Raw genomic sequence first — 14,547 nt, forward strand, 5'->3', positions numbered from 1 at the left:
TTTTAAGAACATTGTTATAGTTAAGTTGAATTATGGGTGCAAACATTTTTTTTTTAAGAGGGGTCAATTCCGTGGTAAAAACTTGAATTTAGAATCTTAAAGGACATGATCCGGTTTTACCGAGACAATTGTAAATGACAATTATTATCATTGTTGTAAATAATAATTTTTTCTGCTCTTCAATTTTATTTTTCTTTTTCATATTTTTAAAATGGGTGTAAACAATCATGGTAACAAGAATTTTCTATCATGTGCAAATTTGTATATGTTAAACAATTTAATATGATAAGTTTATCTTAAAACTTGTGTATTTTATATTAAATATACTACTTTTAATTGTTTTAACATGTGTAATAATATTGCATATGTCAGACAAACTCTGTAATAAAACTTTCAAAAGTTGATACAATACACAATCGATCATCATTCTAGCTTCCCAATGCATTCTCAACTTGACTTTATAAAGCTAAAAATTGTAGCTTCTCAAGTAACTCACAGCCATAACGTGATTTTTGAAGAACCCAAACACATACTATATATAAGTTGAGGATTATTATTTTTGAAGACCAAGGTTTACTAGTTTTGTTAGGTGAAAGGGGATTATTATTTTTTATCTATGTGTTAAAGAGTCCCACATCGGTTAGGAGTTGGCCTGACAATTTGTTTATAAGTGGGGGCAATCCTCACCTCACAAGCCGGTTTTGTGGGGTTGTGTTAGGCCCAACCACGATTTCTAATATGGTATCAGAGCCTCTTCACGATTCTTTGGGCCACCTGTTATCAGGTTTCCGTTATCGGGCCACCCGTCATTTATGTTCACGCTTCAGATGTGCAATCCTGAGCGTGAGGGGGTGTGTTAAAGAGTCCCACATCGGTTAGGAGTTGGCCTGACAATTTGTTTATAAGTGGGGGCAATCCTCACCTCACAAGCCGGTTTTGTGGGGTTGTGTTAGGCCCAACCACGATTTCTAATACTATGCAAATGAGATAGCATGAAATACTAAAGTGTATGTTAGCAACCTACACCCACTTGATTATATACACTCATTTTTTTATAAATTTTATCAAATTGTTTACACCCACCTCACTAATTTACATCCACTTTCATCATTCCAAATATTGTTTCTTTAAAAGTTTGTCTCTATTACATGTTTTGTACTTTACGCATGTCATTGTCTTTTTTGTTTCTTTTTTTAAGGATCTTCCTTAAGATAGTTACAAAACTATCATTTTATTTAAATTTTATTAAAATAGAAACAAAATGATGTTTTAGTAAAATATAAGTGGGTGCGTGTAGCTTGCTAATTTACACCTTAGTTTTTTTTTTGTGAATGTAAATTAGCAGCCTCCATATATATATATATATGCTAATGCACACTCTTACAAATTGAGTTTTCTATTTCTTCCAAATTGAAAATTTTAAGCCACATTGCTAATGCACACCTTGAATGTGAATTAGCATTCCCCTATTTGTAACTGTTGGCGTATAGTACTCGTGTACTAATGTTGTGAGGTGAGTGCCTTGAATCAAGGATCAAATATGATGATTCTGAGACAGCCATGACCCCATTAGATTTAGGGCATCGCTAAATAGTTGAAATTTTCATGTATGACATGCGTATTTTGATCATTTTGAGCCCACTCATAACACTGTGTTAACCATATGTCATGTCAACATTTATGAAATAAAGTTCGTAGCTTTAGTTATTTCATTTCATGAAGCTGCCTTTGGGAAGAAGCTCGTTTTCTACCGACCTTCATTTTGGAAGAAATACAAAACTTGTAAGAGGGATTTTTAAATTGAGTACCGACCTTAATTTTTATCTATCTGTCATAAATTGAGTTGTCTATTTCTTAAAAAATGTAAATGATTTTTAAATCGACTAATATTCTCTCATGTTTAAACAACTTTTAAGAATTTGATCTAGTGCTAAATAGATAAATCTTTGATCCAAAAGTTTCGGATTCGAGCTTCACCATTACTTTTAGAAGAAAGTAATATAATTCTATGAACCCTAAAATATTCTCTTCCCTAGACGGAGACAATATCATCTTACCATAAATTTTTATACTTTTTCTAACTACTCGTTTTTTCTGTTTGAAAAGTTATGATAAACTTAAGCACTTGTATGGTGAAATGCAACATTGATGCAAGTTTTTCGAGCACTATGAGAGGTATGAGAATTGGCATGCGTTTAAGAATTGAATATGCATGGAAAATTTTGGTAGGCTAAAATTTTGTTCCTATCTTAAGCACTAGGGGTACGTGAAAGGGATTGGACATCTGAGTTGCAATCAAAAGTGGCATCTAAGGGTTGTAGAAACCGAGTTGAGAGGTATTGCTACCAATATGAATGTAGAGTTGCAAGCTATTTTTTACGGCCTTCAGGTGGCATGGAACAATGGCTTTTGACATGTTGAATGTGTATCAGATTGCCAATCGGCTTTGACTTTGATAAGGGAAGGAGTTCCGACAACTCACACTTATGCACATGTTATTGACCTCATTAAGAGAATGATTGATTATCCATGACTCGTCTTTCCATCATTCTTTGATGGAAGGTAATAGCTGTGCAGACTGGCTAACGAAGAGGTGTTGGACACTGCCTCTAAGAGATCGAGTTGTTTTTTTTCCATTACTTATCTTTTTTTTTTCTTTTCATATTTGGTTTTTCTTATTGTTTTTTTCCTTTCCCCTGCATAAAAAAAAAAAAGCTACATAGCATTGTTTCTCAAAGTAGGCAAGATGAGATGCCCAACATCCTATTGATGAAACTCAAGTGACTAACATATCTCTACGCCTTAAAAATTGCGGGTACTTCATGATAAGAAAAATATTCCAATAATTAAAGAAAATATTATGTGGTGATCATGATCACAGTCAAAGCATAAATCAAGGATCCATGCATAATAAAAATCATAATCAAATCAAAGGGCCATTAATCTAAGTTATCATATGATACATGGGTCCTTGTACGATTTCTACAACTTCTCGCTATTATGCGAAAATGTCCTCCTACTATTATAATGTTAACAATGTTATCCATAGTCCAAAGGCATTGAATAAATTAGGCAATCCTTCAAACCTTGGTAGCATATACACTTAATCAAAAGATGTGTTATTCTAAAATAGAGAGTCTGATCATGATAATGTGCTTGTTTCTATTAGTGTGAGAACATATGTTGCTTTGGTCACGGTCACACTTCTCAAGCTTTGTCTCACACATGTATTAATATTTCTCGCACATGTTCTCTCTCCCCCCGCCTCTCTCTCTCTCTCTCTCTCTCTCTCTCTCTCTCTCTCTCTCTCTCTCTCTCTCTCTTCCCTTCATGTATTTTTTTTGGTAGAATATTCTTCATGGATGTAACACTAACAAATGTTCCACAACCTTCATAGCTTTTGGCCAACGCTATTACCGCTACCTCCCTCCCACCTTCACGCACGGACAATGTGTCAATTTTCCACCTACTCAACTTGTTTTGGTCACGGCCACACATCTCAAGCTCTATCTCGCATGTTTTCATATTTCTCGCACATGTTCTCTCCCTCCCTCCCTCCCTCTCTCTCTCTCCTCTTCATGTTTTTTTGGTTGAATATTCTTCATGGATGTAACAAATGTTCCACAACCTTCCTAGCTTTTGGCCAACACTATTCCCATTGTTCCTCACTCTCACCTTCACGCACAAGGTGTCAATTTACCACCTACTCGTCTTGATTTGGTCTCAGTCACACATCTCAAGCTCTGCCTCGCGCATGCTCTTTCTCTCTCTCTCTCTCTCTCTCTCTCTCTCTCCTCCCTTCATGTTTGTTTGGTAGAATATTCTTCATGGATGTAACTATAACAAATGTTCCACAAGCTTCTGGCCAACACTCTTGTCATTGTCCCTCCCTCGCACCTTCACCCACAATGTGTCAATTTGCCACTTATTCATCTTGCTTTTGTCACAATCACGCATCTTAAGCTCTGTCTCGCACATGTTTTCATATTTTTGGTTGGTGTTCTTTGTATTCTTCACCTCTCAAACCTTGGGATGTTTGATATAAAAAACCTTTCATTGATGATGACTTTGAGAGCTTCAATTCTATTGGAAAGTTTGACATTTGTAAAAGATAGAGAGATAACGTTTAAAATTTGCGAGCAAAAAATAATTTTGATATTTTGGTCATTTTGATCACTCGAAATCTAGTCCAACCCAAAATGAAATTGACTGGATTTATCTAACTCAATCCACAACGCAAATCTCAAGTTTATCCACTAAATCCAACCCGAGTGTCTAATATTGGGTTAAATCTCAAGTTAAGTCAACCCGGTCTAAAGCAACCCATGTACGTCTCTACTATTTTTCTTAATTAGAAAACATAATCAATACATAATTTTAAAAATCATTTTATATATAAGGTCAATTTATTTTTAAATGATGAGATTTATGTAGAGGGATAAAGATATAGTATACTAATTAAGAAAAACACATTATTGAAGAAGCTTATAATTTATAATGTTTACTCAACAAGTGCCTAAGTTCAACATAATAGTTAATGCAATCACAATAAAATCATTATAGGAAAGGGAAATACATATACTATTACTTAAACAAGGTGAGGGGAAGAGGTTAATTTTGATAAGAATCCCCCATGCAATTGTGTGAATGGGAAACTTGATTAACCTCATTTTTTTTACGTCAAGAACAGAAAAAAACCAACTGATCGATAATTATATAGACTTAATTCCATTTTATATGTATCAATAGAATCCGTTAGACTTTTGAGTAGCTTCCCCAACCCCATGGTCCAACTTTGCTTGCTTGCTACCATCCAACTTTAACCCAAAGTGAATGTGAGGAAAATGTGCCCACTGCATATATATTCATATTTAAACGAGACAATCAGCTGGCAGAAAAATCAGTGGTACCACAATCTAGCAGTTGCAATTCCAACTATATATAGATTGAAGGGTGCAAATTGGCTATCAAAAAAGTTGTGATAATTTCATCTTTTTGTTATAGTTGTAATATATTGAGGGTGCTACCAAATTAATATTGTTAAAATATTTTTAAAAGGGAAAATGCTAGTAATGTATCGTGGGTGGAATTTATTTTGAACATTTTTACTATTTAATATTTCACTACTTAACTTCTTCACCTCAATCACAAAGTCAACCTTATAGTTGCATAATATCATCAAAAGGAAAGCATAAAATGGAATGATCACGTATGTACTAGTCTAGGGCCACTATAACTTTACCTCATTTTCTATTAAAAATTGGACTGTTCCTAATTGTGATGTAAAGAAAAAGGATAATTTGTTCAACCTTGTCATAAAAAAAATAAAAAAATTCCCAGCTTTGCATGCACGTTTACATTTGTCACCATAGTTGCTTAAATAAGAACAACCCTCGTTATAGGAAGCACTTGAAGTATATTATTGGTTTCCCTTTATATATATACCTCAATTTTTCAATATTAACCTTTGGCCTTGAATGGTAAAGTCTCAACAAAAATATTATGTAAACGACAAAGTTATCTCTTATTGTGTAAGCCACACATGTGATGGGAAAAATTGATATGGAACTTTCATGCAATCATGTGCCAGAATGTATGTATATGCTGAAAAAGGAAAAATAGTTATAAATTAAGATTTGAACTCACGTTTTTAGCTGCTGTGCTAAATGCTTCCCTGTGACTGATATCTGGATTACTAGCCTTAATTCTTTGTATTTCCTCCCTGAAACCAAAAGATAGAAGGCTCTTCAATATTTGTAATTTTGTTGAATGATTACATACATATCTGATAAAGTACTACCTCTAGGTTTCCCTATACAACATATATTTAAGACTACAAAACAAAAATTAATAAGCTCAAGATGCATATAGGGCTATTAAGTAAGACTAAAATTTGTGACTATTTTTATTTTATTTTTTAATTAGAGCAAAATAAATCCAAACTTTTCTAATACATGGGATGGAAGATAGTATATAGTAGCATCTTAATTAAATTGTATGCCTAAAATTAGTTTTAAAAGTTACATAAAAAATACATACCAAGAAAATCAATTGTATGCCTATTATTATTATTATTTCATTTCATCTATTTTTATCTCTTCAACAACTAAGACTATTATTGACAAAAGAATAATTAATGTTGCATTGAATTTTAAAATGTACTTTCCTTTTAAAATAATGCTGAGTTTCCAATACTTATTTTGCATATAATCTTTTTATTAGGATTAGAGGTATTCTATTGCTAAAAATAATTAAACTTTTGATTTGCTGAAAATTCATCTGACATAGATTTATATTTGTATGAAATTATTTATGGTTATAGCTTAATTGTCTTTTTATTTAATATATTCATGAATTAGTGTAGTTTGACCAACACTATATCAATTGAATCATGAATAATCATTCTCATCAACTTTGTGATTAAACTTGTTTTTAGAGCATTGAGATCAAACTCTATTAAACTATATTCATTAATTAGAAGAGGTAGATACCCAAAAACACAAAAATACATGAATAGATGGAGAGTTGATCTTAGAATTGCAAATTGGAAAATGTTACTTACTTAATGAACCGATTATAAGCAGAAGGAACACGTTGTCTCTTCTCTGGAGCTGTGTTAATCATAAAGTTATACAATTAGCTTGAACTATTAAAGAAATTGCATAGTATGTAACAATAAGTATGATTTTCTTTTCTTTTTTTGCTTGAAATAAATATGATTTTTTTTCCAGGACCAAAATCAAGTGGGGCTAAAGTATTTAACAACAGGCCCATTAGTTGGAGGAATTACTATCATTATAGGGCAAACTCAACCCACTAAAATGGTATTGAAGTACCACTACCAATAAGAATCATCATGAGGTGTTATAAAGAGCGAGATGAAAATTGTTACTTAAAATAGTAAATGTGTAAATTAATTATCATTGAGTGGCTAGAATAAAGATTTTAACATCATTTTGTGAAACTAATTTGCACATGTATATTGGTCTAGTTCTAGGGCACAACATGATTGCAATAAATTAAAGAATGGGGTTAGTTTTGTTATGAAATGTCAACATCTAGTTGGGGACAGTTAAATGATGATGTAAAGATAATAGGCCAATTTTGGGTAGTTTTGTACCTAAAGAAAGTGGATACTCAGAGAGATGAACGGCCACTCTTATGAAAAATACTCAGTTTTTTAGGACAAGTGGCCTCAATCATGACCTTACTTTCATTAACTTCTGCCTGTTGTGTAGTAACTAACTAGTCTGAGTTATTTTGTCCTTCAAGCCTGACCTTATGTAACGAAATTGTTCAGTCTGTGGCCTAAACTTCCTATTACCCCCCAGGTTAACTTTATTCATATAATAACTCAAAGAGTAAGTGAGTAAATCATCAATTTACTTCCTCAAGTGCTCTCTCCCTATTGTCTTACATATAAGTAAATAGGTAAATGTATTTGGTACAAATTTAAAATAAGTATATATATACCTTTGCTTATATTTAAGACGGAAGAGATTATATATTTGTGATTATATCATGTTTAACGTTATGGTATCCTTAGGTTTTATTGGGTAATAAGTTGCCCAATATCCAATCATTAAATAATATATAATTTGTTTTATTTTTATCATTTTAAAATTATATTAAACTTGAAAGTAATTTTATACACGTAGTACTAGTACCTAACAAAAGTTTGGGGTATCAATTTTTTACTCATGTTATATAGAATAGGGAGTACAAACGAGTACTCAAACCTTGTAATACAACATAAAACTACAACACCCCAAAAAATTTATTAAATTGATAAGTAATTTTTTAAAGTATTTAAAACATTATTTCAATTCGTAAAATATATGCAAATTTGTCTCTTTAGTCTTGAACATTTTAATATGTTTGAATTTGGAGCAAACCTCGATGACACTATGTAGTAACATGAAGCTTCAATTTGTAGCTTCATAAAATAAAATTGCGGTAAATATGGATTGGAATTCAAGATTTTCTACAGCACTGCTAATCCAAACATAGAATTTTTTTTTTATAGAGGAGATCCAAACATAGATGAAGAATATCGACTAAAGTGACAAATTTCATATATTTAAAAATTAAAACTTACTTCTTATTTTTATATTTCTTTTTCCTTTTTATATATTTAAGAGTTAAGTTAGAAAGAGTGATATTTGAGAGAGCTTTTTTTTTTAATTGAGACTTAATTCAAGTTTAAAATCAAATATCTACTAATTGAATTTGATCTTCAATTATAATGTTTTTGACCATAGAATTAGATGAGATATTTCATGTTATTTTTTTGAAAAGGAGACATTTCATGTTATTGGATCTCAAATTTTCAGTCTCTCTTTAATTTTTTTAACTAGTAGATCAAAAGGTTAATCAATTTAGGAGGAAAAATTATAGAGTGTGTGTGTGTGAGAGTGAGACTCACGACGAATTGGAGGAGTTCTAGGTTGCTCATGGACTAAAGGCTGAAATGCTTTGCATTTTGAAGAAGAAGATGATGATGATCCTACAACTTCCTTCCTGCTTTCTTCTTGATGACAGTTTATAAGCTGCTGTTTCTGTAAATTCATTACAAACAAATTAAAAAAATTAGAGATGATAAATACATAAGTATAGTAATAAACTTGTATATATGTATGTACTATTGTACTCAGCATAATATAAAAAGAGCACAAAGTATATATGTATTATGCAGCATTTCATTTCCATATATAGGGGTCATTTGCAACAAATTAAGAACAATTTAAGCAACTGAAAATGAAATTATACCTGAGGGTGATCTTGTTGAGGAGGAAAAGATTGAAGTGATGCTGCTCCCATGTTAACAGAAAGCAAATTAGCACAATGACCACATCTAACTGTCACTATAGTCAGCAAACTACTGCATGGAACACTAACCTGCAAATTAAAACTTTATTACTATATAGTATCACACTTTCAATTATTTCACTAGTACCTAGCAGCATAAACTAAACTAAAATCAGTTGAATAACCTCAAAGAATCTGTGTCATTAATAGGAGGAACAGAAAGAAAGCTACAAGCCTATATAGTCACATCTCTATCCTCTTAATTGGGATTCTCAATGCTTTTAATTCATACTTTGGACCATCATTTTCTTCAATATTAGTACAAATATTTATTTTTGTTTTTTTTCAGTCAACTATCACATTCCAAACACAAACTTTGAAAACTAATGCAACTAGATAGTTGAAGAAAAATTGAAAACATAAACATAAGTGGACAAATAAGAGGTTGAGACTTGAGAGAGAAAGAGAGGTGTGTACTACTGTACAGGTTTAGGAAGAAGTGTGCATGTGCAGTACTATATGAAATTGAATATAAACAAGTTATTATTATAGAAGGAAGAAGCATTTCATATAGGATCTGACAAATATGACATTGGTTTAAATATGATAAAAGTTAGCACTCTCACAATGGTGCGCATCACTTTTTATATTTTCTGACACTGCAAGCCATATATGATAAAAGGTAGAAATTGTGAAGACTCATTTCAGAGAGCTCATATTGAAAGAGAGAGAGTGAAAATGACATGACTTGAACAGAAAAAAAAAAATCATAAAAGCTATAGACAGATCAAAGGATAGCATATAGGGCTATCTATGAATAAAGAAAAGTTCAAGATTTTGATTGATTTATCATAATCATGAATCAAACACAATAACAAGATTAATTTCAACAGAGAAAGAAAGATGGTGCTTTCTTAAAAGGAGTAATTTCAACACACATATTTTTATGAAAAAAAATAAAAAAAAATAAAGATGAAATAGGTTTTTTTTCTTTCTTTCTGGTTCATTTGTCTTGACTTGATTAATAGATCTCTACAACATGTCCAAAATTGTGAAAAAAACTTGATCACAAAAAAAGATGACCATTCACTGCCAAATCATGATGAACAGAATACCACCCAACTTTGACAGACATATCAGAGAAAGAGATTTCTTTTCACGGTTAATAAATTAATAAATAAATAAATATGTTAATTTTGGCATATGAGATCACATGATACTATTTATTATCCTGAATAATTAAATAAATCAATTTAAAAAGGGAAAGGGATTCATATATATTAGAATGAACCCTAATATACCTTCTCTGTGAGTCTAGCCCTACCTATTCATTCACAGCCTTCAAATTATGCATTTTGGATTTTTGTTTCTAAACAAACAAACACCTTGGAATTGCTTCATTCAACCTCATATATATAATTATTTTTTACCACCCTTCAAATTAGCACTATATGTAGCTGAAATTCTCAGTATATATAGTAGAGTTTATAGGAAGAAAACCCAGTTGCACTTTCTCATAAAATATAACATAAGAATTAATTAATTCTCGATCTTAAGTTAAATTCAAGAAATCCACTTCACTTATTCCTTGTTATTAAGAAATATAGGAAGCAAAATTAAATTAGATGATGAAAGACATAATAACAAGGTTAGAAAAAACAAGAGAATTCAGAATTGTACCGCTAGAGTAGTGTTGCAGAAGTTGCAGTGAACATAACAAACACGTTCATTTGTTGCCATCATATTCATATCCATTGACATTTTTTTTTCTCTTAAATTTGTAGTAATTGTCCTTTGTTTGTGCTTATATAAGCAGATCAAAGAGGAGAGAAACTCTTCACTGAAATAAATTGAACAAGTTAGATCAAGAATTTATAGACTAGCAAGAGGAATATATATTAAGACAAAGAATCATAAAGATTGTTAAAAATAAAAATAAAAAAAACTTTGATAATATTTTTTAATAGAAAAATAGAGATAGAGAGAGAGAGAAAGAGAGAGAGGATGTGTACAAAATTGTGAATGGTTAGGATGGGACTAGACTGGTCGGGGAAAACAAGATATTAATAAGTAGGGTAAAATTAATTATTATAAGTGGGTTATGAATTACTATGAAGAAAATATATTTTTGACAAGATTATGAAGAAAAGATTGATTATAAGAATGAATGTATGTTTGTGTGCGCGTGTAAAAGAAGAGAGTGGGTGTAGTGTGGGGTGATAGTGTTATGATTGAGAAAATGAGTGGGTGGGAGTGACCTATCTCTCTAATCTTACTGGCTTTCTGTAGCGGACGAGGGGGGCGAGATATTAATGTCACCCAGCTTGCTTAGAATGTTTAGGGATCAGAGATTATGAGAGAAAAATTAATTCATTATTAGTATTTGTATTTCTATACAATCTATTAGCATCTTAGCTCAGTTGATATGATAATACATAATATAAGTAAGGTTTGGGGTTCGAATTTCGGATACACACAAAAAAAATCAATTGTCATTTGCTAGTATATCAAAGAATTACGATTACTTTGACAATGCATGTCATTTAATTTGATAGATAATGAAGTTACTTATTTGATTAGAAATGCATTGATTAATGGATTTGGATTGCATGTAATCGTAAATTTCAGCAATATTAATGCTTGTAGGACATTGATAATTTTTTTTTTGTGGTGGTCGGAGTTTGAACCCCGAACCTTGCATATATTATGCATTGTCCTTACCAACTGAGCTAAACTCACGAGGACAATGATATTTGTTTGATAAGATTACATAGTGCAAAAAGTTTGTAGATTTTATTTATTTATTTTAAATATAAAATATCTAACTTAAATATTAGACCGTTCAATCTTGGTCTAACATTTCTAATGAATACACATATTTGTGATTGCATGCAATCATACTAAATACATATAAAATACGAGAAGAGATCAATGAACAAATGGATTTTAAAATCTTGTATCAAATGCAATATTTGAACTTGAATCTCTTACGTAAGGTATCAAGTTCGAGCTTTTGTGGACAAAAAATTATATGGTTGCAAAGAGACATCCTTCAAGTATTTAAGTTTTCAAGTTGAGAATAATTATTGATAATTTGTAACAATAATATGGTTAAAAAAATTGCTTCTTGATGAATTATAATATCAAAAGTTGACGTGGAGTATCTAAATTTCACCGAATAAAATTACAAAAGTGTGAAAAAAAATAAAAAAATTTATGGGGATCAAAGACATGATTAAATTTGTGTCATTCAATGCAATAATGCAATGTTTTCTTAAAAAAGTATTAACAAGTTCCTTTTGAATATTGTGTAAGGAGTCAAAAAGAAGTAATTTTTATATAAAAAAAAATGAGCATTTAGTACTTTAATCAAAGTTTTGATTTATATTTTTAAAACAAAATTTCTTTTTGAATCATGCTTAATTGTTCCCTTAGAACACAAGTTAAGAAGCTAAAAAAGAAATTAATCAATAAATTTTATATTGAAAAGGTAAAATTTTGAACTTTTAAAATAACGACTACATAATTTTCAAGATTTTATTTTCACTTTTAATTAGTTTCTTAACTTGTACCCTCAAAATACAATGTAATATTTTCCTTTCTTTTTATAGATTCATGCATAAAAGCAATCTCTAGCATGACCCATTTACTTATCATGCTTATGAAAGATAGACTATTAATTTGATACTAATTTAGTACCTGCTTTCATCTTTTCAAAGAATTTTAGGACCTTTTTCAAGTCTTGTCTGACCCTAAATATGGGCTACGAAGTCTGTTTGATCAAGTTCAAGGAATTCTAAGATGTGAAGTACTAAATCAAGCTGTCTAAATCATGTTATTCTAAAGCTCTAAATGCTAATTACGTAGTAAGTCAACAAAGTGTAGTAAGGATTATTAATTTTTATTATTAGAGTGACGTGGAAAGAGTAGGGAAATAAATGACAAAGATTGGAAATTAGGTTTTGTCCATTTATGTGTCCTATTGTTGTGTACTATTTATTTACAAAGTGAATAGACATCTTACGATACACATTTCATGTCTTTCACCTGTGAACGTCTTACACGTGGGGTTTATATATCATCATTAATTTAGTAGTTTAGGATTTTCTTTTTTGGCTTTCTCATTTCATTTGTTTCAAATAAACGCAAAGATATTGAATTAATACACGAATCCTAAACTTCGCTTAATGTTGTGGCTAGTTGGTGACTAGGTATAGTTTTGCTATGCTGGGTGATTTATTTCATGATTTTCCATGTTTATTATCTTTGGTGGTTGTCAAAAAAGAGGAAAGATTTGTTCCTAATTTGACATTTGAGTAGTTTTTGTAAGATATAGTTTTCACATAATATATCTTCAAGAAAACTTATAATATTTTTACATATTTTGGTATATGTAATTTTTACATAATAAAATCATTCAATAAGAGCATCTTCAATGGGGAGTCTTTTAATTAACAAAGACTTCAACCTATTAAGGATCCTTATTAAACGGAGAAAAAAATTGTGTATCTATTAGTTATCAGGCAACTATATAATGACGCTCTCTCCTAACAACTAACGAGTCCCACTATAATAAAAAAAATCAAATAGGTGTAAGTTGATCTCACCTTTCAAATTCATGTTATTCCGGCTATCTTTAATTTCTTTTTAATTTTTTTTTTAAATGCACACATAAATGACACAAACACACACACACACAATACATTTGCACATAGTGGGACCTGTTTAAGAACTCTCTATTGGAGTCCCTTTGTAAATGATAGTTCCAAAGAAAAGTTCAAACTTCAAAAAGGGTTGAGACAAGGCGACTGGTTGACGTTGTTTTTATTCCTTATTGCTAAAGGTTTGTCTGGTTTGGTTGGTAATGTGGTGGAGGGAGGATGGCGAGTCATATAACTTATGGTGCCTGAAAGCTATTATGCGGAGTTTTGAGTTTCTGTCTGGGTTGAGAGTAAACTTTTAGAAGAGTAACATCATTGTAATCAATGTATAGGAGAGATGTATTCTTAAAACTTCTAATGTCTTGACTTGTGGTGTCGGATCTATTCCATTAATTTTTTTTTTTGCTATATCAGTTGGAGCAAGTCCAAGGAGAAATGCGACTTGGGACCCTATTGTGAAGACTATTAAAGCAATTTTTGTCCAGTTGAAAGGTAGACTCTTTTCTATTGGTGGAAGGGTAACTTTACTTAATTTGGTGTTATCATTTCTACCTATATACTTTTCTACCCATCCAAAAATGAAGGTAGATTTGGTGTCAAAACTTTAGGTCTATTCAACATGTCTTTGCTTGCAAAATGGAGCTGGAGATGATTACTAGAAAATGAGGAGTTATGGCGGAAAATTATGCAATACAAGTATGATAGGTTGGTACTATGGTTATAATAAAAAATCACTCCATTATCAGAGATGAAGTCTCTCTCTGGTGAAGAGTACTGTAGGGTTGGAAAAGGAATTGGATGTTGAATCTAGGTAGTTTAATAAGGTGGTGAAAAGGAAAGTTGGAATAGATAAGGAGGTGCATGTTAAATATGACATATGAATTGACTGCTCTACTTATTTCTGAGGTTGTTTAATGTGTTCAGTAAGAAGGATGCGATAGTTGATGATATGAGGAGTTGCATAAGAAATAATTGGTCGTGGGCTTACGAGTGAAGGATTAGTATGTTTGAGGGAAGATTCATAGGTGTTGGAGTTGGATATTTCGCTGCAAAGATTTTGACCATGTATAGAGGCTGT

General features: G+C 31.2%; 1 pseudogene across 1 annotated transcript; it reads right to left on the reverse strand.

The window, feature by feature from the left end:
- Positions 1–4,472: 4,472 nt before the first annotated feature.
- On the reverse strand, positions 4,473–11,053 carry LOC146950315 (putative axial regulator YABBY 2; annotated as a pseudogene). Its single transcript, XR_015027496.1, has 7 exons — positions 10,821–11,053; positions 10,489–10,648; positions 8,770–8,898; positions 8,426–8,558; positions 6,563–6,611; positions 5,647–5,722; positions 4,473–4,853 (listed from the first exon to the last, which is right to left on the reverse strand). The product of XR_015027496.1 is annotated as a putative axial regulator YABBY 2 (transcript).
- Between the last annotated feature and the right edge of the window lie 3,494 nt (positions 11,054–14,547).

This window comes from Medicago sativa, chromosome 2, assembly GCF_051527215.1.
Source record: "Medicago sativa cultivar Bolivia chromosome 2, Bolivia_mono, whole genome shotgun sequence".
In the NCBI taxonomy this organism is placed as follows: domain Eukaryota; kingdom Viridiplantae; phylum Streptophyta; class Magnoliopsida; order Fabales; family Fabaceae; genus Medicago; species Medicago sativa.